Source organism: Anser cygnoides, chromosome 3 (genome assembly GCF_040182565.1).
Source record: "Anser cygnoides isolate HZ-2024a breed goose chromosome 3, Taihu_goose_T2T_genome, whole genome shotgun sequence".
NCBI classification, from domain to species: domain Eukaryota; kingdom Metazoa; phylum Chordata; class Aves; order Anseriformes; family Anatidae; genus Anser; species Anser cygnoides.
In genome coordinates this window covers 84274050-84288129 of record NC_089875.1, presented here as the reverse complement: position 1 = coordinate 84288129, position 14080 = coordinate 84274050, and the positions used below count along the sequence as shown (strand labels likewise).

Here is a 14080-nt window from a genome sequence, read left to right as displayed (position 1 = left end):
AGCGAGCAATTTAGGGAAACGTGGCCCGGAGAAACACTTGCATCAGATCTTTCTCCTGCCATGGCTGACAAGCACATTTTCTGAGTAAGTACATGGGATTCATTGCACCATGTCATCATAAAGTAAACATAAAACTGGCCAAAGAAATTGCATCCTGAAATTGCCTATTTCTTCCTGGTGATTACAAAAGCAATGTAAAGTTACAGGTACTAACTCAGACCTCTTCACGGTAGACATCTCACATTAGATGCTGAGATGCCCCCCTTGCTATGGACACACTGCCCCGTGATGGATGTCCAGGTGAGGATCATTGCTGTGTTTTTTCTGTTCTCCCAACAATCCCTGTATTCACAGGTCCCCTGGACAGACTGTTAGGAAGTGCTGCTTCGACTTATAATGCTGGCTGAAATAAATGTTATTCATGGGAGCAGTAACATACAGTGAGTGATTTAAAAGGCAGTAATTGCTCATCTGTAAATTCTGGGGAATCACTCTCTTACTGAAAATGCTCTGAAGATCCCAAGCAAAATCTATTTTTTTTTCTCTCAACTGGAAACAGATTTGGCTGATAAATGTATAATCGCTGTGCCATGCTAAAAGATGCTTTAGCTGTCAGGAATATTGTGATAGCAGAGGCAGGAATTCAACACAATGTCTTAAATATAGAGCCCATTTTCCTACCTAATCTGAGGGCCAGATATAAAAGGGGAAAGATTTGAAGCAGCTCATATTTGTGCTCATAAGTTGAATCCTGCTTGCATTGTTCATCATACAAGGGGATTAAAAAGCAATGTTACCACTCACCTAGGGAACACAAGCAGGGATTTCTGGCACTGGCAGAACTCTGAGAAATTTTGGTTGTGGTGCAATTTCAGTCTTTTAAGTATAAGTGCTTACCATTTCTGGCAGGAGCAGAACAGCTGGGAAACTATGACCTAAGAAATGTTACGGGATTTGGTGAAGCCATGTTGGCTGTGTTGAATCACCTCCCTACGTTCAGTGTGACTTTTTGTGGCTTCCAGGAGGATCTGTTCCATGATCTTCCCAGGCACAGAGGTGAGGCTCACAGGTCTGTAGTTCCTCGGGTCCTCCTTTCTACCTTTTTAAAAATGGGAGCGATGTTTCCCTTTTTTCCAGTGTGGACTTCACCTGACTGCCAGGACTTTTCAAATCAGATGGAGAGAGGCCTGGAAACTTCATCAGCCTTCTCCCTCAAGACTTCGTAATGCATGTCATCGGGCCCCACAGAATTGTACATGTTCAGGTTCACCAGGTGGTCTCAAATTCAACCTTCACTTTCAGTGGTGGGGACTGCACTCCCCCAGACCCTGCCTTGAGGTTCATGGACTTGAGAGATGTGGGAAGAGTGTTTGCCAGTGAAGGCTGAGGCAATGCATCACCTGTGCCAAACAGCTGGGACTCCGAGGCTTAGGGGAACGTTTGACATCCTGCGATGTGATAGAGCTACCCTCTGGCGCAACTGCAGAGCAAAGCAAGCTCTTGCAGACATTTCAGAGAAAAATGCACATATGAGTATGTATGAGGAGAAGCAAACGCAAGAGTGGCATGCTTGGCTTCTTGCCAGGCAGGGCGGGAAGAGCCTGGCCCAGGCAATGGACACGACAGTAAATGCAGTACCTGAACCTGAACTGGAAAAGGACATCAGGTCTTTGGACTGAAAAAAAAAATATGCCTGTTCAATACATAAAGTATTTTCGTTAAGAAATTGTTGGCTACAGTGTAGCAGAAAATTGCCTAAATTAAATCATATGGAGCAAGTGACCCTGCAGTCTGCTGATAAATTATAATGCTCTGGTGTCTGGTCTGGGAAATAAACTAATTTCCATTCTTGCAAGGGTTGGAGACAGACATATGTATAACAGAAATACGTCCATTAGCAACCACAGAGGACGCTATATATCTATTAGAAGAGCTGTCTGCACGTTGCCTGAAGTACTGCTAGCTGTCTGAGCAGCAGAGCAAGATGGGGACCAGCCCTGTGCAGCAGGGACACTCCCCCCCATTGGTATACCAGCACCACAGCTCTCACCACGGCAGGGGTGCATCGCTGAGCAGCAGAGCCAGGGTGTCGGCACTCCCACCTGGGAACAATTTGTGAAGCTCAGCTCCTGGGTAGCTTAAAGGGGAGATCAGGCAGCTGCTTGACCGCCCATCTTCTCTCCACTACATCAACCCCAGGCAGAGATCCCCTCTTCTGAAACCCTCCTGCAGTGCTTTTGGCAAAGGTTTGGGCGTGTGGTGTACAGTGCGAGTGGTCCCCGAGCAGCAGCACTGCTGAAGCCTTGTTTTCGTGTGGGCTCCAGCTTGTGCCTGAGCTCCTGTGTGGATGAGGCATGCCAAGGAGGAACCCAGGTCGTGGTCCATACGGGCAGCCATAGTCTCTCTTCCCTGTGTGAGTTCAGGAAGAGTTAGAGGTGTGGTAGCTTTGACGTTATAACCACCCCATGAAATCTTGAAATCAGGGTATTGGGGATGGGACAGGCAGGCAGGGAAATTTATGCATATTTGTGTAAACAGCATATTTATGTAAGTTTTTTATTTATTATTTAGTATTTATTTTATTTTTATTTATTTTTTATTTTATTTATTTTTTTTATATATTTTTATATTTATATTTTATTTTTATAAATAAAATGTTAATTTTTATTTAAATTTAATAAATAAATAAAAATAAAGAATAAATAAATAAAATTTACTAAAATTTTATTTTTTATTAAATATTTTATTTATATTTTTATATTCATATATATTTTATATTTTTATATATATTTATTTTTATTATATTTTTATTTATATTTTTTATTTATGCGTATTTATGTAAACAGCATATTTATGTAAGTTTCCTGTCCTTTGGAAAGCAGGCTAGAAATGGTGATTCCTGGGTTTGTTGCAGTTTCTGATCTTTACAAGATGATTTCAATCCAAGATCCCCATTCTGATTCCAGCTGTGGCACTGGAAAATGAAATACTTCCATTGGTTTTTTTGGAGCGAGCCTAGATTTTCACAAAAGCAACAAAAATCATGGTCTGTCCCTTCTATTTCTTGGTAACTCTTTTCTATCTTTTACCATTTTTTAAACTATTTTACATTTTTTTCATAAAACCAAATAAACATTTTAAGATAATTTGAATTATTCTTTTACTGATGCAAAAGTAAAATTATGGTGGGATTTTTGCTGCTTTCATCCAGCAGATATGAACAGAAGGAGCTCTCTCTATTACTGGAAACCTTACAATATGATGCCACCTTCAGGGTCAAGAGGACATCTGTGGGCATTTACATGACAGCCAACAGCAATGTGACTTTTATGGTAATGCAATTGCATCTTCGTTTGGAAATGAAAATAGCAGTCTCCTGTTCACTGGGATCAAACATCAGATCTCAGGAGGAGTATTTCGCAGGCACAGGGCCTGGCAGTGGTTACTTAAAAAAAGAGATGACTGCTACAGACATCAAGATTGTTTTTGAAAGAACATTGTATCCTTGGCAAGATGGTATTGGGCATAATGCTGCCACATTCTTTTTTTTTTTTTTTTTTTTAAGATTTCAGATAACATATTTACTAGAGAAACAAAAAGATTCAGTAGTGAGAAGACTGCAGAATCTTTAGCAATTTAAGGTATTTATTAAGTCTTTGAATATATTGTCATCACATCAGGTTTTGTCATGAGACATGCATGAAAATATATTAAATTATTTGAAGAATGTTTAGCTAAATGGTTCATGTCCCTTTAAGATTTAAAAATAGGTTTTGTACCAAAGGAAAGCAAAAGGTGAATTATTCATCTATATTAATCGGTTCATATTAAAATATTAATACAGACACCTGAAAAGTAGTTCTAACCTTTGATAATCGGTCAAGGTATATGGAAGCATCCTGAAAAAGTTCTGCAATTTTGAAGCTGAAGCATTCAAAATTACTGGTGTGTTTTGAATGTTTACTCCCCTATATTGAAGGCACGACTGATCAAAACGTGCTACATCTGAACTGAAAGGTTGCCAATCTCTAGGTACATCAAAGAGAAACCTTGAGACATTTCAAACGAAGCAAAAATTACATGAATTCACAGTGGATGATTTTTTTTTTTTCCCTTGATAAGCCATGCATTGCTTCAGTAATTCTGACCTTTGTGCTAAGGTTCTTTGATGAGGTACAGCAATAGGGGGTATGGCTATGTTAAGAGGTAGGTCCATGCCTCTAGTTTTTCAGGGAAATCAAGGTAACTTCTTGTTTGCAGTCCTTCAAAGATAACACTAATTTCCTCAGTCTTGCTGCTTCTCCTAAACCAGTACATCTTTAAAAACAGGGACAAATGAAAAAAAAAAAAAAAAAAGGCAGATCCATCTTATCTCCAGTTCAATCCACATGCAAGATCACTGGGAGCGGTGGTAGGCAGGGATGGGCTGATGAAACATTGCAACAAGCTCACATTCAAGCAGGAACATGTGTATAGTCCTCTCCTTAAAAACCACATACTCTCCTTGAAATCTCCAGAGGTATTGCTGCCACCTCAGAAAATGAACGGCCATGTGGTTGATAGCAAATGTATGGTATTCACAGAATCATCAATGGCTGGGCTGCAAGTCCTAATTACTGAGAAATCTTCAGGGGCTGCATCTACTTTATCAAAAGGTTCCTCACAGCAGGAATAAGTCAGGGGAATGAAGCAGCTGCTGATGAGTCCTCACATCCACAGCGCTGGTGATTCTTGTGTTTTTTTTTTCCCTTGGACTAGATTCTGTCTAGTTCTTTGGAGGAACAGTAGCCCCCTTGTATGTGGCTTGAAGCTGTCCATGGCTTTGGTTGATGGTTTGGACTCTTGTGTCCCCCCAACAAGTGGGAATACCCCTGGAGCTTCTAGGCTGGTGCCTCCAAAAGACATCTGCTGCAATTGCACCCAAACTGCACCACTGTGTGGGAAGCTGACAGCTGGGGAAATTTCTTCAAAAAAGCATTACGACAGTGAGCGAAGGCCTTGGTGTTAACACAGGTATGGATAACCTTGAAAACATTTACAATGTCATCTAGAAAATATTTATTGGCATGACCTTAAGATGTTTTAAATAGCTTGAGAACAAGACTGCACATCAGAGACCTAGTTTATCTTTGTGGATATTCTCCTGGCAGCAAAGGGGTTTATTTTTAAGATTGTTTGGACCCTGGGTAACTACTGAAGGTAATGGCTATGTATGGCATATATGAAGTTGTCTAGCTACATCAAAGTAAAAACTACTTGTGTTTGGTCTTCACAAGGTTTTTAGATGGTAAGATGGTAAACTTCACTTGGAGATATAACTAGGAAAAATAAAGCATTTTTTTATATTGGTGATTTGGTCTGCATATTTTACAGTGCTCTAACACAGGCTGTTTGCTAATAAAAACAACCACTTATACAGGTTTCACTTTATCACCTTAATGATTCAGATTGTAACTCAGATTGTTAGGGGAAAAACAAAATTAAGGTAGTTTCCCTTGCCAGGACAAATTCTGACTCAGCAACATAAGCTACATTAAATGCAGCTATTCCCACTGATTTCACTCAATCTCGCCTAAGTTTCTCATGTATTTCTTAGCTGAGATAAAGTATTTCCACGAGAAATGAACTGGGTCGATGCGAAACAAATAGTCATTAGTGAAGTTTATCAGTCACTCTGTCACGGTTAAACCTATGGATTAAAAAGAGAAAAGGAGATGGAGAAAGACTGATCTTTAATGTTGGTGCTTGTTTATAAAAATTGAAATAAGGGAGACTAACCTAAACTCATGTCAGACGAAGGGTTTATATGCTGTCATAAGATGATACAAATATTTATAAACTTAAATGTATTCAACTTGTGCAGTAATATTTTATGTGCAGCCAAGTGGCATTCAGTCAAATCCAACATGTTGTTGATTACCATGTTTTTAATCATCTGCTGGAAAATTGGTTGTAAGTATTTCTGAGATTTGGTACCACAACACTGATCCTACCTTATGGTTTATACACATTTCCAAAAATAATAAAGCTATTGCATTTTTTTTTTTTTAATCCATACAACACTGGAAAGCTAAACAGGACAATGCAGTAATGAATTATGATCATTCTGAAGTATTTTTTGTAAAAAGCTAAAAACAAGTCTTCAACTTCTGCCAAAAACTAAATAAATGATCTTAAGTCACTGATGAAACTTAGGACTGTTTTCCTGTTGTCCATTTATGTGAATTGATGGAGTATTTAAAGTGCAATTGCCTTTTAATGTGCAGAAATAGACTTCTGCAGGGTTTGGTAACCAGAGAGGAACCTTCTGATACTTCTTTCAGAGAACCTGTGAGATCTCCATCCCTGGAGGTATTCAAGATGTGCTGTAGCTGACCCTGCTTTGAGACTGGGTCTTGGACCAAGCAATCTCCAGAGAGATTCCAATCTTCCAACCTTTTTTTTTTTTCTTTTTTATTTATTTATTATTCTGTGATTCTGTTTATTACTAGTTCTAAGATGTCTGATCAAAGTTTGAGGCTGCTAAACTTTAACCCATAGCCAAAATAGTGATTAATTCCCTTTACAGAAAACCTTATAAAAAAAAGCCACAACTTTAATCAGTCCATCTTTTTTTTTTTTTTTTTTTTTATTTTTTTTTCCTCCTCTATTCTGATACTTGCTATCAGCATCTCTTCCTTTAAGTGGGATAATGTCTTTCAAAATAAATCTCATTTGGGATATTTCCTTTGGTCAAGGAGTCATTTCAGAAGGTTAGTTTTCTTCTTGTGCTGGTATCTAGTAAGAACAGTTGTGGAGAAGGTGATAGAAAATGCAAGTAAAGGAAAGGAGTGCTGTGGAAACTAGATACCTGTATTTTGGAGGAGCTGAGATTTTGATTTGATTTTTGTTTTCCTGCTGATTTGGACTAAAACTTCACATTTCAAAATTGAGAAGAAAAGGGAAAAGTTTTTTTTTTTTTCCATGTCAATCAAAATGTTTCATTTCTGTTTTGTTCTTTTAATTATAACCTTATACATAGCATATGCTTAACCAGACTTAGAAAACAAACAAACCAATAAAACCACAACTTAAAGCATAAGGAAAGAAAGAAAAATGCAGAATTCTGTAAATATTGGAATAATGTGACTTAATATTGGTGAACACTTTCCCCTTTTCTCCCTTCAAATCAGAATTTTGATAAAATTACCGAATTGTTATTAAGCATATTCAAGTCAGCTCTGTTTGTGTTTTCCAACAAATCTGCCTTTTGACCATATCTAAGATACAGTGCAGAGGGAGAACTTGGGAGACATGGTCTTTGGGGATAGCTTGGCTGTAGTTTCACCATGTTACCTAGTAAAGTGCCTCACCCCTGATATCTGCTTCCTTATTCGTAAAATATGGATAACAGCAGCTGCCTCTGTGAAAGCTCTCAAGTAATGCGTTAGAAACCACCATATGTAAAAAGAGGTTCTTCCACCACCACAGTCAACCTTTGCTTTATATCAGAAACTTTGGAAGCAAACACTTTTCTTAAGAGAAGTCCACCTTTGAGAGCTGAGAGAGATCAGTCAATGTTTTAAAAAAGAGATACCTGAATTTATATGTTTAAATATATTTTGAATGTGTGCAGACAGACTACTTCCAGATGAGATTTTTCTCCATTAACATCAGTGAGTGCAGCTAAAAAAGGAATTATCTATATAGACTATCTAAATAGTTATTCCTTTAAAAACAAACCAACAAACAAACAGGTATATTTAGTTAATATTTGAGTGAGAATTTTGTCTTTTGTGATGTCTCTACAGGTCTAAAATAATATAAATGTGGGACCTTTCTGGCCCTAGTAGTGCAGAGAATGAGTTTCGTAGAGTAAGGTACAGATGTGACTGGTGGGACAAACTGCAGCAGAACTGGTCACAACGCTTCTTCATGAAATATTGTCTTATTTCAGGTATCATTGGAAGGTACTGGAAAAGTCCAGACAGACTGCCTAAATTGATGTGCTTCTTCCCCAGTGCCTAGCTGTGAGCACCCAAACTGAGGAACGAGATTATCCCCCACAGTGAATGTTTTTCCGTCATTTTTATCCTTCTGCCTTCCCAATTCAGTTCCAGCTGTCTCCGTGTTATCTGTCCACTGCTCCTAGATCTCCTCATGTCACCAGAAGACCATTAGGCTTTGGTGATTCCCCTCAGCTCATTACTCCCCTGCCCTTCTGGCTGCTTTGTCCATCCTGCAGTGCAGGAGCCTCTTTCTGAACTCATCATACTCCTAGACCCTCAGATACAAGGGATCACAAAATTTGTGATTACCTTTCTTTCCATTATTGTTCTTCAGGAGTTTGACCTTATCCCTCTATTATATGGTGACTGACAGTTCTCCAGCACTTCAGGCATTTACACGACCGTGGGCACGTGGTGCATGCCGGCTCCAGCAATCACAAACATGGTGCTTTCGATATTTGTCAGATACCATCTCACCTCTTACTATAGCAAAGAGTTGCCTGGTAATTATCACAGAATCACAGAATTGTAGGGGTTGGAAGGGACCTCAGGAGATCATCGGGTCCAACCCCCCTGCCAAAGGAGGTTCCCTAGAGCAGGTTGCCCAGGTAGGTGTCCAGAATGGTATGAAATAATTGCTTATTCTCTTTCCTGGTAACAAGCATGGCAGCTTAAGAACTTAAGAGATGCTTTACTGGGTCATTTTACCTAGTGCCATGTCTCCAGCAGCAGAAAATAGTGAATCCTTGGGGAAAGATAACAGAGCAAGGCGAATGTACTGGCAGTTGCCCCCAGGATTTTCTTTGAGCAATAGCAGTCCTAGGCTTCTCATAAGCCAAGAGGACATAGATGGTTTGCAATGATGTTTCAAGGCTTTTTTTTTTTTTTCATGAGCTCATTTATACTTTTCAACTTTTTGACTATGACAATGGTATAATTGCACACTGTACAGAAGAAGTACTTTTGTTGAAACCTTCTGATAGATGAATTTGCAGGATGTGCCTGTGTTCTTATATTAGGAAAAATAGTAAATGAATTATTCCTGTTCACTTCACCTATGCTACTGTTGATTTGTCTGAATACTGAATGAATTTTGTCACCCTGTACTTGTCTCTCACATCTCCTTTCACTCCTCCATCTTCTAAAACACAGTCGTCATTTACCACACAGTTTGGCTGGCTTATTTATACAATTTTACAAAATTGCAAATCTTAATCAATTGTTATTTGTATATTTATCTCATAAATCACAAGCAGTCTGGTTGAAGTAAAAAGTTTAAACAATGTCAGAATTTGGGTAAAGTGTAAACAGAGCTATCTGAGAATAAGTATGTGTATTTTGTTCCTCACTGAACCTGTATTTCACATGCTTGTCTTGTAAGACTGCCATTGCCCAGTCAGAGAACAAAAACTGTACCACGCAATTTAAGCAGCCAGTAGTCAAAAAAACTTTTGACATTTTTTTCCTGTTTCTAGGACAAATTTTTAGGATGTTTTCATTTCAGAATTTCAAAACTAAATTCAAAATTTTACACGCTTCTGCTATTTCAGTGTTATTCCTTGTCACACAATAGCAGAGTGTGACATGCTGCTTGACAGTACTATTTGTATCTACACCTAGAAAGTGTTAAGGGCAACTATTGCAATATTCATTTTTTTCTGCCACTTTAAAGTTACAGATGTACACCATGGTTTGCTTCTTTGCATCAGGAATAATCTCTGCCTTCTTTACTTATTTTCAGTTTCTTTTAAAACCATCTAGAAACACTCGTCTTTGTGCTATTATTATTATTATTTAGTATTGCTCTGGATTTCAGCTGCCATAATTAGAACTGCAAATTTGTCTTGCAGCAACCTCATATGCAGAACTTCAGTACTCAATATATAGTTATTTTCAAGTGCAAAGTTCAGGCTTTTTCTGGAAATATTTTAGCATATGTATTTACAATATAATCAGTTCACTGCAGCTGTCCTGCAGTTTTATAAAAGTGAGATTGTCTCACTGTGCACTAATGGAAGAATTCTTGCTGACATTATATTGACTGTAAAGAATGTGCAAACCCATGTGAAGGGTTATTTATACTTTGCCATGTGCTATTAATAGCAGAACTGGGTAGCATTTGGTTTTAACGATATATGAAATCACTGTCCCTCTCAAATCAAACATGTCTTCTATAGGTAATGGCAACAATAGCACAGCTGGACTTCTGCACAGCCTGAATCCCTGTGCTGGCTCTTCTGTGATTCTGAATGGTCACAACAGAAGACGTCTACTGTGCTGCAGTCAGAAAGGTCAGGGGAGACTTCAGCTCACCCAGGTGTTTTCAGGTGGCCCTCAAACAGGCATCTAGCTCGGGGATGCCTTAGCTCTCTTGCTTTTGACAATCCACTAATTACACTGACAAGCCTTCCATCCGCAGTGCTGGGAACAGCCTCAGGGCACATGCAGGCACCTAAATTCAGGCAGAGCAATCTTGAACCAAATCCTCACTTAGCTGTGGCCAGTGTGCAAGGTCTGCCTCTGAGCTACTGCCAGTGGAGAAAAGCAAGCATTTTTAGTGTGAAGTGACTGTAGATTGCTGACATCTAGATTGGAAAGTGAGCAATTGTGCTCTAGAAATACTTGGTGGATTCCGTCCCCCCCAACCCCCCCCCCCCCCCCCACTTCTAGTTATACAAGGGATTTGGAATATGTTTCTTATAAAACATACAAACATTGAATCAGATGAATCATACATCAAGTTTCTAAGATTTATGTATTTATTTATTTAGTATTCTTTAAGACATACAGTATGCTTAGCAGAGATCTCTAAAATGAACTGAACTGAAAGACTGCTATGTGTCTCTTCTAAAAAACACGTATAGGTGGAATATTTGGAGCCTGTAACTTTTTTCTGTATTGAGATGCCTGTTCTCTGTTTCTTTTCAATGTATTTGCAGGTAAAGAGTGCAGTCCGGATACCATCTGATGCTGTTTGGCAGAAAGAATTAGAAAAAGAGCTTTGTATCTTTGACTTTAATCATCTTGGCAGTAGGTCCACAGGTGTTCTGTAATTCTACAATACTGCAACCGAGAGATCATAAAGTGTGAGAAGAGGAAAAGGCAGCAGGAAAAAAAAAAAAAGAAAAAAAAAGGAAACAATCTTCTGAATCAGCCTATTTTAACAGCACTAATTCAATGCTTGTGATTTCTTTTTCTTATGTTAATAAACACATAAAAAGCAAGCTACCTATATGCATAAAATCTCGTTGCCAGTGATGGAGAAGAAACGATCCTTCCTGGGAGCTTTTATTAGCAAAGACATTAAGCAGTTCCTTAGCAGGAAGGCTCAGGCAGTGTATGAGCACTGTGCTACAGAACTTGCAAGATAAACTTTCCTGTTTACATTTTTACTATTACAACCTAACCATGACTGTTGTCATGCATGCAGGTTTAATAAAAATTAACAATAACTTTTGTAGCCCAAGGCCTGAAATGACAGTCTGTAAAGAGATACCTTTATTAGTTTTCCATGAGTCATAACATTTATGTGGGGTTTAACCTGTTATTTTCTTTTTCAACCAAAAAGGCTTCCACAAAGTAATCTTTTATTAGTATAGGTTGTAACATGAAAGAAAAGGACATTCTGCCTGACTTTCAATTTGTCTGTATCAGGAAAAATAAGGAAAAAAAGAAGTTGTTTGCATTAGGAGTGACAGCAGATGACATCCATTTAATCATGAGATAAATAAACTAAATGCAACCTCAAAACACTCTCGGAGGGTGGTGAAACACAGAAAGCCTCAGGGAATAAAATTAACTGTCCTTTATAACAGTCACCCTTTTAACAAGAGACCATAGGCTCTCTTTTGTTTTGTTTTGTTTGTTTGTTTGTTTGTTTTTTCCCCCTGCATTTTCTTGCTCAAAGACTCCATTTGTTTCACCTTGGACATAGCCCTGCTGGATGTCAAATGTGAAATCCCAATGCCATTGTCCAGATGATGGTGGCAGCATCATGTACTGTTGTCCCAATCTTTAAACGGGTTTGTAGCAACCAGCCTCTGCCATTAACAGTAGGATTTTGAACAGCCTTATCTGGCACCATCCCGCCTGCTGTCTGCTCACCTACATCAGTGCTGCCAGGATCAATGTGGCAGGGAGAGTTGTCTATGGACAGATATTCATATTATTTCTTCTCTAGACCTTTGTATGGGACAGCAGAGGTGGAAGGTGCCATTTGGGATGTAAGATCCTTCACCATATGATCTAAAATGCTCTTCAGAGAGCTTTATGTCAAAACAGATGTTGTGGTTTCCAATTCCTTTATCAGGCTGCAGCAAGTACACCAATATACGGAAGTGTATTTTTTATAAGAATAATTTTCAAACTATCATTCAAAGCCTTAACTTCTCTGTCTGTTGCTACTTAGTCCCAGTTAACCTGTTACAAGACTTAACCCAGATGTCCTTCAGGTGATAAATTCTTTAAGCAGCACAGTTTTTAGCCTAGAAAAAGCAAACCCAAACTTAAAAGACTTTGACCTTCCTTTCAATGAATGATTGAAACATAACAGCACACCTGGACCTTGATGCTGTGGCTGGTAAAATCAACAGCACTCCTCTTATTGGAGCAAAATCAGGACATTACCTTGTTACTCAGAGGGGAAAAAGAAGTTGAAACAGAATTATGCCAGGTGATGTCACCTAAGAGTCATATTCTCAAACATATCCCTTTATGTTCCACCTGAATTAGAAGTACCTGCTCCCACTGACCAAATAACTCATCTTCTGTTAGCGGGAAAGACTCTGCAGTTCTAAAATCAGTCTTGCAAATAAGTACATATTCATAAAAGAATATCAGAGCTCTGCCTTTAAAAGGCAAGCACACAGAGAGCTAAAAATTGCTGTGAAAGATAACAAGGAGACTTCAGTAAAGACAGCTCAGTGGCCTCCAAAGTAAATGAGATACAGGCAGGACAGTGCTGCATGACACATCCCAGCCACCGCTCCAGGCGTGCAGCTGGCAGGCTTCCCAACAAGGCACCAAAGCAGCTGCAGGGGGCTTCTCTCTTACAGGATCACTCCAAGCAGCAACTTTTAGGCAGATGGTATCACTGCTGAAAGCTGTGAAAGACCCTCTATTGGATACAAGCACACCAGGGAACACGAGCACTTATTTCAGGGGACGGGTACCTTTTTTGGGGTAAGCAGCATCCCTCCCCACTCTTACCTTGCCAAACCCCAGGAGAAATGTATGGTAAAGGTATTACCCAGGGGAAACGCATGGCTTGGTAGCCTGGGCACCGCAGGTGCTGCTGCTGCATTGACGTGGGTTTTATGTATTTTGATGCAGAAATTAAATAAAGCCAGAGCTGATGAATATCTCTGTGGTCTCCTACTAGATGACTCTAGGCAAATGTTTGTCATTGCAGAAACCTAATCATGGGTACCACAGGCAAATGTTGGTGCTGCATAACTGCTTGCAATGATGCAAGCTTCGCTGTTTCTCCCCCAAATTAGCAGGAGTTCAGTTTGAGTTATGGTCTTGTGTATAGGCATTAAAACAATTAGCACCCTTCTGCTCAAATATCCATGAGCCAGCCTCCACGCCAGGCCTGCACACTGGAGCATTTAAGAGAGATGCAGTGTATTTACCAAACAGAACATGATTTCTTCATCTCCTGACCGATCTGATGACAACTTTGCTATTGCTGCCAATGTTTTAAAAATCTGTTGGTTTTCTTTGCATTAAGAGGTTTAAACAGGAATAGTTATCTAAGCCCCTGATTTGCTCTTTAAAAATTAACAGGAAAATACTGTAAAGGGAAAATAAGTCTTTTCTGCCTTCTCTGATGTGCTGCCAAAGGCAGTGACTTGTCATTGACCTAGTAGAGCTGTCACCAAGACCTATTCTCACCCCACTCCTTGCAGAAATATTTAAATTACAGAACATGAAACTTTCGAGACCTCTCAAAAGGCAGTGGCTTTAGATCCAGTGAGAGAGAAAAGGTTATAAATTGCCTTGTCTCATTAGTATCTTGTCTTCAGCTGTTTACACAGAGCTAGGAGAATCTTCTTTACGCAGGGCAGACAGTGCCGGGAGAATATCATTCT

General features: G+C 39.2%; 1 long non-coding RNA gene across 5 annotated transcripts; it reads left to right on the top strand.

Moving 5' to 3' along the window:
• Positions 1-2108: 2108 nt before the first annotated feature.
• LOC106035344 (uncharacterized) lies at positions 2109-11896 on the top strand. Of its 5 annotated transcripts, none has more exons than XR_010830481.1 (5): positions 2113-2413; positions 2883-3046; positions 3215-3332; positions 4759-5013; positions 10166-10266. It is a non-coding gene; the product is annotated as an uncharacterized lncRNA (long non-coding RNA). The 5 variants fall into 5 exon arrangements; XR_010830482.1 differs by lacking the exon at positions 10166-10266 and adding an exon at positions 10928-11896 and having other exon boundaries at positions 2114-2413; XR_001206720.3 differs by lacking the exon at positions 10166-10266 and having other exon boundaries at positions 2109-2413; positions 3212-3332; positions 4759-6205.
• Positions 11897-14080: the final 2184 nt, after the last annotated feature.